This window comes from Borostomias antarcticus (genome assembly GCF_949987555.1).
Source record: "Borostomias antarcticus genome assembly, chromosome: 2".
Lineage (NCBI taxonomy): Eukaryota > Metazoa > Chordata > Actinopteri > Stomiiformes > Stomiidae > Borostomias > Borostomias antarcticus.
In genome coordinates, this window is record NC_140235.1 from 26,818,424 (window position 1) to 26,831,416 (window position 12,993).

Genomic DNA, 12,993 nt, shown 5'->3' on the forward strand with positions numbered 1-12,993 from the left:
TTAAAGCTAGTTAGCCTAGTGGCCTGTTTGATGCGGACAGGCAGACTGTTCCACAGTCCTGCAGCTGAGTAATGGAAAGATAATTTGCCATAAGTAATGAGATTGAATCTATAGGGAACTATGTTTGTTTCTTTTCCTCTGGTTCCATAGTTATGATTGTTTCTCACGAGGCTGAAATAATTGATCAAGTATTGAGGAATATCTCCCTGTGTTATCTTATGGACCAAGCAAAGTTTTAGCATAGAGACTCTTGACCCCACCTTATGCCATCCTAGGCTGTTGAAATGGGACTGGTCCAGGTGGGTGCGAGAGGGAAGCTTCAGTACCACTGGTTTTTAGCCTGCAGGGGGCGCTGTCATACCAAGTCAAACAAGCGTAATCAAAGTGGCACTGAACCAGGGCCCCTGCTAGAGCTCTTAGCTGTCTGGCCAGGAATCTGATGCGCTGGTTTGTTTTTGTTACATCTTTACTTGACATGTTTTCTCCTGATAGTGTGTTGTCTATTGCGCATCCAAGGTAGTTCACACCTGGTTTGTCACTAATTACTGTCTTGCCTAACTGCACCTCAAAGCATGGGTGATTTTTCAACTTTTTTGAGGTACCAAAAAGGATTGATTCTGTCTTCCCGACATGAAGAGATAGTCGATTATCGGAAAGCCATATACTGACTTTCTCTAGCTCCCTGCTCAGACTGCTCTCAACCACTGAGATAATTTTTATCAGCGACCAACAGCGGCGAATCGTCTGCATATAGCAGGAGGTCGCATGAACAGGCAGACTTCATATCGTTGATATATAAGAGGAAGAACAGCGGCCCCAACACGCTTAGATTATGCATCGCCATACGTTACAGCTATCAAGTTCTTATCCAGCAAATAAAACATTTTGGAGCTTTAAGTTAACAGCTTGTACGTGAAAAGCAGAATTTACAGGCTTGAACAACGACTTAGACTTCTTGTAAATTTGTATGCTGTACTGTATGTATACCCCATGCTGATTGTGATTGTCATGCGTGTGTGTGTGTGTGTGTGTGTGTGTGTGTCAATTCTATGTAATTTTGGTATGGCAATTTGTGCACAACCACTTTTTCCTGCACTTCTGAACCCTGATAAAGGCCTGTGAGCCGAAACACATTGGTGCCTATTTTAACTTTTGCAATGCATTAGCAATTCAAACAATAGCAAGTGCCTTGGAATTTCAGGAAGTGTTTTCTGTAGCCAATCTTAGCATGTTTTATTCATCGAATACTCCCCCAGCAGAAGGTTTGACAACAAACTCTCTCAGCTGTAGCACAAAATATCTAAAGTACAGTATAACACATACTCTTTTAGGTGGAATAAACCTATTAAAAAGCACATGGACCTCTGTTTTAAAATGTTTTCCAGAACCTGCCAGAGAATGAGATGAGTAGAGCTACAACCTCCTGCTGCACATATGGAACAGCATCAAACATTGGAGAAAATGTTGGGAATATTCCCAGCAAGATGGAATACTCTGGAAGACAAGTATAGTCATAGTTTCATCAGTATGCATCTGCAGGATAGCTCTTCTGCTACATTATGCTATACCCAGCCAGGTGAACTGTTTTCCAATGCATTTCCATTTCCAAACCTGTCTGTAAACCCTAACCCTAACTGTAAACCCTATTGTAAAAAGAGACTAGGTAGAGATGTATAAGAATTGTATGTCCCAGCTAATGTATTGAACCATGTAGTCATATTGAAACATGTGGAACTATGTAACTATGTGGGGTGGGGGTGGTGGGGTGGGGGGTTAAAAACAAAACTACATATATACAACGGTTAGTTCCGACCGTGCAATCTGATTGGTTAAGAGCCGTTGTATATTCACGATAAAGCATAAACTAAGCCTCTTTACTGTTCTATGTGAAATATTACTGCACCAATTATTACTGCCGTCTTTTGGTTATATTAAGGTTTCTCCTCAAGAAAAATTTAAACATTCAATGTCAATTTTGAGTTGTTCTATCTGTCCTGTAGCCTACCACTCTGGTTTATCATCGCCACTTTTGCAACTCGCAGTTGCACAGCAAAGGTAGGCTATACTTCGTTCATGGCTAGCTAGGCTGGTCAGGAATATTAGTTTTGGTTGCTAGGGCTCATTGTTTGTCGTTTTGAAACTCCATAGGAACGTGATAGTTTTAGGAACTACCTTTCTTGGCGGAGTAAAATAAAATCAGTATTAAGACACTGAAATAGTAGGTATTTATCCCTGATGATGTAACCATTGTATGAAAGCAATAACTCACTTAAGGGTTGTGGTATATGACCAATATACCATGGGTTGTGCTGGTCGACGGCACTCGGCTGCGCCTCGTGCCTATGACCCCAGCACAATCCATGGTATATACAGTAGGCCATATACCACACCCTCTCATAAGATATTGCTTCAATATATGATATTTTTCCATCTTAAGTATTTTAAATGTATGGGTATTTATATCAACCTTTTGACCTAAAATGATTGAATTGCCTTTTACAAAGGTTCTGGTAACAAATGCCTATTGGCAGGCTTGGAATATATTGAAGGTGTGCTTCTTTATTCTATAATGTGCATTTGTTCCTGCTCCCTACTATCACTCCAATAGTTATTGTCAGTTTCTCTGTTTATTATTTCTCAGGAGCTACAGGAGCTAGTAAACAAGAGAGCAAAAATTGTATTTTTGCTGCCAACCAGTCCTCATCTTTCCTGAGGGATCTCTGTGCTGCACCAGTTCCTAATGGACATTCTTGTACAGCTGTAGTTTTATAATTGGAGAACCAGGGTTGATCTGGAAAGTGTCTTAAAAGAATTTAGAAACTCATGTTTTTGTCAGAAAAAAACATGAGACTATCCCAGGGAATACAGGGGAAGTGATAATAAAGTGCTCCCTGTGCATTTGTTTATTTTCTCTAAAGCATCATATTAAATCAATTCTCCAGTGAAATTAGGATACCCAGCTGGGACTTTGTCATGCTATCAGGCAGCAGCTGTGAAAGCATGAGAAATGTGCTTCTGCGTGGAAGTGGGGCAAGATGTCAATGCATTTGCAATGTTTTTCACGTACTGTACTTACTCTGCCAAAAACATTCCCCCTGAGAGTGGATATTGGAGCAGAGAGCGGCCTGAAAAATATGCAGAACATACAGTACATACTGTACATGTTAATGGAAGCGATCTGATACACCACCATGACTATTCACCCCTGGGAGAAAAAAAGTCAACATTTTTGCTCACTAAAAATGTTTCACCAAAAAGCATTATATGCATAAATGTATGCATTATACTGCACTTAAAGAACTTTCCATGTAATTAGTTCAGCACCACAACAAACCAAAAATGTGAGGGAACTGTTTATTACCTTGACATTTTCCCTTTCCGGTCCCTTCACCTCTCCATCAATGCTCCATTTCAGACCATTCGATTGTTCGTCCGTCCCTCCTAATCTCTGTGTGTGTTTGACTTTGATCTTGGGGGCTTCATGCTGATTATGAATGCAGAGTGGTGGCTCCCAGAGTAGAGATGGCATATGTGTGCTGGGCCATGCTTCTTCTCCTAAACACATAAACGCCAAAGGAAATGTGGACTGCACTGGCAAAGAACATCCCTCAAGGCCTCTCCTGTCCTCTTATCTCTATGTCAGTAGGCAATAATAAGTCCCAGAGTGACACACAAATATACATAATCGCAAACATTCATTATGTTGGAGACTCTCTGCCTTACCTATAGAATGCTGATGTTTCTCCCTGCAGGCATTCTACTAGGTATGTCTTCTGCTTTTCAAGCACAACACTACAAAGATGTATCCTTTAAGTCTACGACATTAACAAAGCAGCTAACATGGTGGGCACTTCCAGAGGTATCCTTTACTATCTGATGTAAGCGATAGGTTTACTACACAACAATACAGAAGAACATACTACTGTATACATTACAAACAAAAACAAAAACATACACAACCTCTGGCCTAAACACTATAATGTTATGCTAACACAACGCTAAAGAGAGCTATACACAACTCAGCACTACAAAAACAGCATCACACTCATCTATACCGTAGGAAATGTTGGAAAGCATCATCAGCCAACCAGTGGCAGGTCCAGAATATTTTACAGGTGGTGGCCAGTTTGGTCCAGAAGTTATTTTGGGGTGACACAATGGGCTAAATCTAGAGTTGACACTGCACTTGTCGGTGTTCTGCGGAACGTACTGTAGGAGTGTGTATGTGATAATCGAGTTAGTTGCAGGTCAATTTCTGCCATTAAGGAGAGATAAGATAGATAAAATAAGATACTTTAATAATCCACATGGGGGAAATTTGATTTCAGCAGTGGAAAAAGTACAGCAGCAGTAGGAAAAAAGTACAGTGCAATAGAGAATATACATAGATAATATACATAATAGATAGAATTAAATTACAAAAGAAAATCAGAAAAAAATTACAAAAAAATGTCCAGTTGTTGTCCCACGACAGAGCTGGCCTTCCTCACCAGCTTGTTCAGTTTGTTTGTATCCCCAGATAAGACCTAGTGTTGCCTCCCCAGCAGGCCACAGCAAAGAACAGTGTGCTGGCTACAACAGACTGGTAGAACATCCACAGCAACCTGCTACACACATCAAAGGACCTGAGCCTCCTAAGGAAGAACAGTCTGCTCTCCTCTTCTTTTCCTATAGAGGGCTTCAGTGTTGTCCGTCCAGTAGCCTACAGTTTGTTGTTCAGGTTTACTTCCAGGAACTTATGAGTCCTTAATGTATGAGTCCACCATCACAATTTTCTCCCCCTAAATGGCCTCTACGTTCATGGGAACTAGCCTGTACCGTAATTCTACACTGGCCATAGCTGTACCCCATCTGATGCCAGGCTAAACAATAATAGCATAAGATTGAGCCACCCTGGTCAAAAGTACACAACTGCCTGTGCTTGTATGCCAGTTCAGCTTGGTAGCAGTGTAGCTAACTAGTTTAGTTAGATAGTTGAGTGACTGCAACACTTGCTCCCACACTAGAGAAGTGGTTTAAAGTACTGTATGAATAAATTAATCATATTTTGTGCATGGAAGAGTTGTCAAGACCACCACAGCAACAGCAGGCCTTCCTTTGTCTCTCTGACATTATTACTCTGTGTAGTCTCCATTAGACTCTCCAATATTGAAAATGACACCTCAATGGAAAGGGAAGCAAAGCAACTCGAGGAGTGGGCTGCAGCAACCAACATGCTCCTCAATGGAAGGAAGTCTGTGGAGCTGAGAGTATGTTTCGCCAAGAACCCTCCCCAGCCACCCCCTCTGATCCTCGATGGCTAGGTTGTTCCTGTTGTCACAAGCACTAAATACCTGGGGTTCCACCTGGACAACCAACTCAGTTGTGACACTCACATCGAAGAGGCTTTGAAAAAGGCTTCCAAACGACTACACTTCTTGACTGTTATGTCTAGAAATGGGCTTCCTGAAGAAGACCTGGTTGAGATCTATAATACACTGATCCGACCATTTCTGGAATATGGGAGTGTGGTCCTGGTGGGCTGTACAGCAAAACAACGCCACACCATGGACAGAGTTCAGAAAAGGGCTATCAGAATAATGACCAGGTTCACTTACACTCCTCTGCATCTCCCTGAGCTCCAGACTAGAAGAGAGGAAGCTACTGTAAGGCTGATCAAAGACATGCACCAGCCTCCCCATCCACTCCACAGCATCCTCCCTCCTAGCAAGGGAGAAAGGTCTGGCTGGCTTCTTAGAAACAGCAGTCAGTTGTCGCTCACACAAACTAGAACAAACAGACTGAGAAACTCCACCATCCCCTGCGGCATCAGGCTTTATAACTCTCTCTAATATCATATGATATTTATGTTTTTATATGTGTTTACATATGTGTTTTATGCATCTCTGTATTTTGTATATTCTGCACATTCAATTTGTAAAGATTGTGATTCCAAATTATTAAACTCAAACTCAAACAAACTCAAACTCATTAGGATTTTGGGATTTTCTGTTACAATGTGCTCCCATAAATGATCAATGTGAACCCACAAGAAGCGACCACAAGATGGAGGGTAAAGCCCTCCCTCATGAACACTATAGTCTAATATGTTGAACAGTTCTATCAATGGCCAAAATGAACTCCTGCTGCCTGGCTAACTTTAAACTTGCTCTCCCTTCTATGAGTCAGCAATCTTTCCAGCAATTTTGCAGAGACAAGATCATGTCCCTGGAACAAAAACAATATCTCTAAGCTAACCTGCCTGATTCCCACATAGGACATGCCAGCTCTAACAGTAGGCTACTGTATGTGAGCTCTCAGCTGAGTAGAATATCTGACAAGGGAGGAATCTAGTTCTCAATGCGCCATGACCTTGCTCTGAGTAGACAACATGTAATCAATCCTATGCTCTGGTTGGAGGAAAAATGTGTCATTCTGAGGTGCAATAAGTATTGGAGGATGGTCCTCTGGAAACTGGTGTAGGCCTATGTCTATCTAGGCTGATGTCAGCTCGTCAGTCAGTGGATGGAGGATTGAATAGGCCTATTAGCCATTAGCTTCACATCTGACATGACAGACTGAGTGGCCTGTATAAGTAATTTATTTAACAAGAGGACTTGATGATTGGATGAAATGGAATGAGCAAGATACAGTAAAAAGTAATTCTGCTTGTTGTAGTGCCACTAGGTTCTTCTTCTGCTTTGTCCTGCAAATTGGGGTGACACGAGAGGTGGCCAAGATTCACAGCCCCCCACTAGAGCCACTCCAGCAACCAACGTCAGAAACGTTTTTCTCAGTCTTTCGTATACCTTTGCAGAGTTAGTGACTGTGGTGGTTCCTCATCAGCAGAGCGTGTCTCCGAACTACCTTGGCTTCACATGCATGTCATGGAGGTGAATCAATCAAAAATACTTGATATTCTGCCCCATGTTTGATGGTATTTCAGTTTTTTTTAACTGTTCCCAACGCTCACTAGTGTCTCCCCAAAGAGCTCATTATCCTCTTAATTTCTAATTATTTTTTAAAACAAATGAGTGCACCTGTCTAGGCAGACAGGGCTGTCAGGGATGAACGTGAGAGAGAATGCCATCATCAATGGACAGGGGAACACTTCTCATTATTTCAAGTTAGAATTAAAATAAAATATATATATAATAAAACATTTAAATTATTGTTAATGCACTGAATATGGGGATTTAATGCTTCTATTAGTGAGTTTAAGATAGGAAAAAGGAAACAGGTAATGAGCTAAGAACGTTAAGAACATCAGCATGTGCTTCTCTTGCTTTTTTCATTAGTTGTTTTGATTGTAACTAAAATGACCTGAAACTCTTATCCGTGTGTAGATATACGTATGAGCAAATCATCCTCCTGAAAATGAAACAAGCTTTATGGTTTATTTCATTCTGAATTATTAAAATATACATAATCTGTGCATGTAAACAAATATAGAGTGGGAGACTTCCAACAGGCTGAGATTAATTATTCATTTTCATAAAGTCAAGCTCATATGCTCATTGGTTTTGAGAGCCAGGTGTCTGAAAATTGACTCTTGATCGAATTGAGGTAGGTGTAATGGAGTAGTCCTAGAGTGAGGGACCAATGGCCCATTTCGACCGCACCAAAACGTACTTACTCTTCTTGGGCTTTCCACCGCGCAAAAGGCATGTTGAGAAGTATTACATTTTTCAGACTTGCTCCGTAGATGTTCTAAGCAGGCTGTAGCAAGGTTGTGTAAACACTACCGGTTGACTGGTCAGATGTCAAAAAGTATTTTTTCCCGCGGATATCGTAGTTAATACAAGATTGATCTAGCTTTGTGAAAAGTTTTGTGTTCATATGTGTGGTATTTATTTAGTTTGGGAGACTCCCGCGACAGCGCAGCAGTGAAACAAGGAAGAGATTTGTCATGAACGTAAAACCTTTACGCTCAACCTATCCATGGAAAAAAAAAATCCAGGGAATATCTTAGTCAATACAAGACTGATTGATCTAGGAAAGCTGTTTTTTTATTTGTGTTTGTACAGTACAGAATTTGTGATATTTATTTGTGATTGCTCTTGAGTAGCGGGAGGAGGCACGGGAAATGAGAAAACCCACTCTATATGACGTCATGCAGCGTTGCTATGATGACCAGTTGCATTAAGGGGATAATATTTTGGTGGAAAGTGCAGTGAAAAAAAGCAAGTAAAATCAAATGAAGTTGAATCAAATTGATCCGGTATCATGCTATTGAAATATGTCTTTAAGGCTTCATTTAAATTTAAAGTTGCTCATTATTACATTTCTATTGCCATTCCTTGTAGGTCCTACTGGCGTTTTTGACATCATCCTGGGAACAAATTAAGTCCCACTATTTATTTAACTCACTCCGGGATGTGTTCTCCGCAATGTTATATTAAAATTACCTCACTGGCATTTTCGTTTTGAACCTTATGATGTCTTGAATGAATAAGTTACTTTAAGCTATACCTCATATTGATGGCAAGGTTCCAGAGAATGGTGCAGTGGTTGAAATTAGTCACCCGCTGCTTTTGAAGTGTACAGCTGATAAGAGCTGTGCAAGTTTAGTGGGCTGTTTCAGGTCATCAATCCCACTGACTGAAGTACTCAGGACCATCCATCCATCTTCATCCGGCAGCAGCTCCAGCAGGGGGCCCCAGACATCCCTTTCCCTAGCAGCATCAACCAGCTCTGCCTGGGGAATCTTTAGCCGCTCACAGACCAGTGCGGAGATGTAGTCCCGCCACCTAGTCCTGGGTCTACCCCGCGGCCTCCTCCCAGCTGGACATGCCTGGAACACCTCCCTAGGGAGGCGCCCAGGAGGCATCATCACTAGTTGCCTGAACCACCTCAACTGGCTCCTTTCGACGCAAAGGAGCAGCGGCTCTACTCCGAGTCTCTCCCGGATGACTGAACTTCTCACCCGATCTCTCAGGGAGACCCCAGCCACCCTCCGGAGAAAACTCATTTTGGCCGCTTGTATCCGTGATCTCGTTCTTTCGGTCATGACCCATCCTTCATGACCATAGGTGAGGGTGGGGATGAAGATAGACCGGTAGATCGAGAGCTTTGCCTTTTGGCTCAGCTCTCTTTTCGTCACAACAGTGCGGTAAAGCGACTGCAGAACCGCACCAGCTGCTCCGATTCTCCAGCCAAACTCCCTCTCCATGGTTCCCTCACTCACTCACCCCTCACTTGGGGTAAGGACTCATTTCCTACTCGGAGCGGACAGGCCACCGGTTTCCTGCTGAGAACCATGGCCTCAGAGCTTTAGCCTTAGAAGTGCTGATTCTCATCCCAGCCGCTTCACACTCAGTTGCGAACCTATCCAGAGAGTGCTGGAGGTCGCAGGCAGATGATGCCATCAAGACCACATCATCTGCAAATAGCAGTGACGCGATCCCCAGCTCACCGAACTGCAAACCCACCTCCCCACGGCTACGCCTCGATATCCTGTCCATGAAAATCACAAACAGGATTTGTGACAAAGCGCAGCCCTGGCGGAGGCCAACCCCCACCGGAAAGGAAGAGGACTTACTGCCGAGGACCCGGACACAGCTCTCGCTCTGGGTGTACAGGGATTGGATGGCCTGAGTAGGGACCCCTTCACCCCATACTCCCGCATAACCCTCCACAAGACCTCTCGAGGGACCCGGTCGTAAGCCTTCTCCAAGTCCACAAAACACATGTAGAGAGGTTGGGCAAACTCCCAAACCCTCTCCAAGATCCTCGCGAGAGCGAAGAGCTGGTCGGTGGTTCCACGACCAGGACGAAATCCGCATTGTTCCTCTTCGATCTGAGGTTCGACTATCGGCCGGACCCTCCTTTCCAGCACCTTGGAGTACACTTTCCCTGGGAGGCTGAGTAATGTGATGCCTCTATAATTGGCACACACCCTCTGGTCCCCTTTTTTGAATATTGGGACCACCACCCCAGTCTGCCACTCCTTTGGCACTAACCCAGACTTCCATGCAATGTTAAAGAGGTGTGTCAACCAAGACAGCCCCTCAACACCCAGCGCCTTCAGCATTTCTGGATGGATCTCATCAGTCCCTGGGGCTTTGCCACTGTTGAGTTGTTTGACTACCTCTTTGACCTCCTCCAAGGAAATTGACGACCCCCCATCATCTTCCGGCTCTGCCTCGATCGTAGAGGGTGGATTAGTCAGGTTCAGGAGTTCCTCAAAGTGCTCCTTCCAACGCTCAACAACCTCCTCAGTTGAGGTCAGCAGTGTCCCCTCCTTGCTGTATACAGCTTGGATGGTCCCCAGCTTTCCCTTCCTGAGGTGTCTGATGGTCTTCCAGAAACACTTTGGTGCCGACCGAAAGTCCTTCTCCATGGTTTCTCTGAACTCCTCCCACACCCGCTGCTTTGCCTTGGTCATGGCCAAAGCCGCAGCCCTCCGGGCCAGTCGATACCCTGCAACTGCTTCTGGGGTCTCCCGGGCTAACATATCCTGGAAGGCCTCCTTCTTCAGTCGGACGGCTTCCCTGACCACTGCTGTCCACCACGGTGTCCTAGGGTTACCGCCCCTTGAGGTACCTATGGCCCTCAGGCCACAGCTCCCAGCCGCAGCTTCAGCAATGGAGGCTTTGAACACTGACCACTCATGCTCGATGTCCCCAGCCTCCACAGTGATGCCTGAGAAGCTCCGCCGGAGATGGCAATTGAAATCTCTCTGGACAGGCTCTTCCTCCAGACGTTCCCAGTTCACCCTCACTACACGCTTGGGTTTTCCAGGTCGGTCCAGAAGCTTCCCCCGCCATCGAAACCAGCTCACCACCAGATGGTGATCAGTGGACAGCTCTGCCCCTCTCTTTACCCGAGTGTCCAAAACATATGGCCTCAGATCAGATGATACGATAACGAAATCGATCATCGACCTTCGGCCTAAGGTGTACTGATGCCAGGTGTACTTGTGGGCATCCTTGTGTTCGAACATGGTGTTTGTTATGGACAAACCGTGACTAGCACAGAAGTCCAACAACAACACACCACTCGGGTTCAGATCGTGGTGGCCATGCCTCCTAATCATGCCCCTCCAAGTTTCTCCATCATTGCACACGTGTGCATTGAAGTCCCCCAATAGGACAGTGGAGTTCCCTGCAGGAGCCCCAAATAGGACTCCACTTAGGGTCTGCAGGAAGGCCGAGTACTCTGAACTGCTGTTCGGTGCATAAGCACAAACCACAGTCAGAGTTCCCCCCCCCCCCCACAGTCCTAAGGCGCAGGGAGGCGACCCTCTAGTCCACTGGGGTGAACTCCAGCACAGAGGCGCTCAGCTGGGGGCTAGCTAGTATAGCCACACCTGCCTTGCACCTCATACCGTGAGCAACTCCGGAGAAGAACAGGGTCCAACCCCTATCCAGGAGTTTGGTTCCGGCGCCGGTGCTGTGAGTGGAGGTTAGCCCCACCAGGTGTAATTGGTATCGCTCCACCTCCCTCACAAGCTCCGGCTCCTTCCCCTCCAGCGAGGTCACGTTCCATGTCCCCAGAGCCAGCCTTTGCCGCCCGGGGCCGGTCCGTTGGTGGCCCCCGCCTTCACATGGTGTTGCCACGTTGCTTGTTCGGGCTAGGCCCGGCCGGGCTCCGTGGTAAGCCTGGCCACCAAGCACTCGCAGGCGGGCCCTCCATCTGGGCCTGGCTCCAGACGAGGACCCCGGGCTTCCACCGGGCCGGGTCTCTCTTCCTTTTAGTTGCTCTGTCATCAGGTTTTTTTTTACCTGTAACCCCAGGTACCCCAAGTACTCAGGAACTTAATTTGAGATTCTGAAAGTCATATATTAATTTGTTGCATGTTATGGCTGATTTTTTATTTTTTTGCGGTAGGGTGTTAGAAATACATTATAATTGGTGTGAAGTCTCGCCCCACTTTTTGACCGATTGTTCACACTCTTTGCATGTCTGTCTTCAGAAATGTTGGCACATGTTTTAAGGATGGGGTGTTGGTTTTGGAAGGGGGCTACCCTTTGAAGTTTAATTTCACCTTCAGATACTTTGAAGTCATAAAAATTCACAGTATGCAAAGACAGGCCCTCCAATCTCATATTACATTAACTATGTATCATAATAGCTGCAAGCTTCCAGTCCTCCAGAGAATTATCTGACCTTAAATGGCATAAAAGGCCTTTCAATAATTTACTCTTGAGGCCTTAAGTTACACAACCCTGTTTCAGCTTGGACACACGCGCACACACACACACACACACACTACAGGTCCTCTGCACAGGGACCAAGTGTCAGTTTGTTTGACAATAATTTGTTGGGCATATAGATGTATGGGTACACACCGAAGTAACCTAATTGTGAATATATTAGATTGTGAACTCCCAAGATAGTTTACTCTGGTCGGAGAACTTCAATTTGGAGTTCTCCTGCTGGTATTACTGCAAAACATGCATGATTGGAACATAATTGTTACTAGCTCTGCTATCAGAAATATGTAACTTTTAGTGAAAATCTGGTGCCCCCAACCCCAATATCTAGTGTTGGCGCATAGGGAAATCATTTCCAAAATGGAGGCCATAACTGAGGCATCATAACTGGCACTGACCTCCTAAGAATGCATTTTGCTAGATCGTCTATTCTGCTACTCCTGACAAAACAAAAAACGCAATGGCATATTTCTTCTAACAAACCTGCAGTGCTGGTGAAATATACTGTAATACGGCTTATCTAAGAACTTTAGGTCGATGTTCTGACAGAGTGCTTCTATACTGAGGAATTTTATTCAGTAATCAACATACAGTATCAATTCAAACATAAACCTCTTGAGGAAAATAGCTGTATTTTTAGAGAAATGTATTGGTTTAACCTGATCCTGTTAGCTGTTTCTAATTATGATGATTGACCCCTGAGTGTGGCTGTCTGCTCGAGTTTTCTGTAAGAAACTGTGTCTCCCTTCCATAGACTTATGAGATAAGGATGACATTCCATGGTTGGTACATTCTGTGAGGAGAGGAGAGGAAAACGCACACCTACTGTCTGCGGTGCAGGCAGGCAGTAAACATA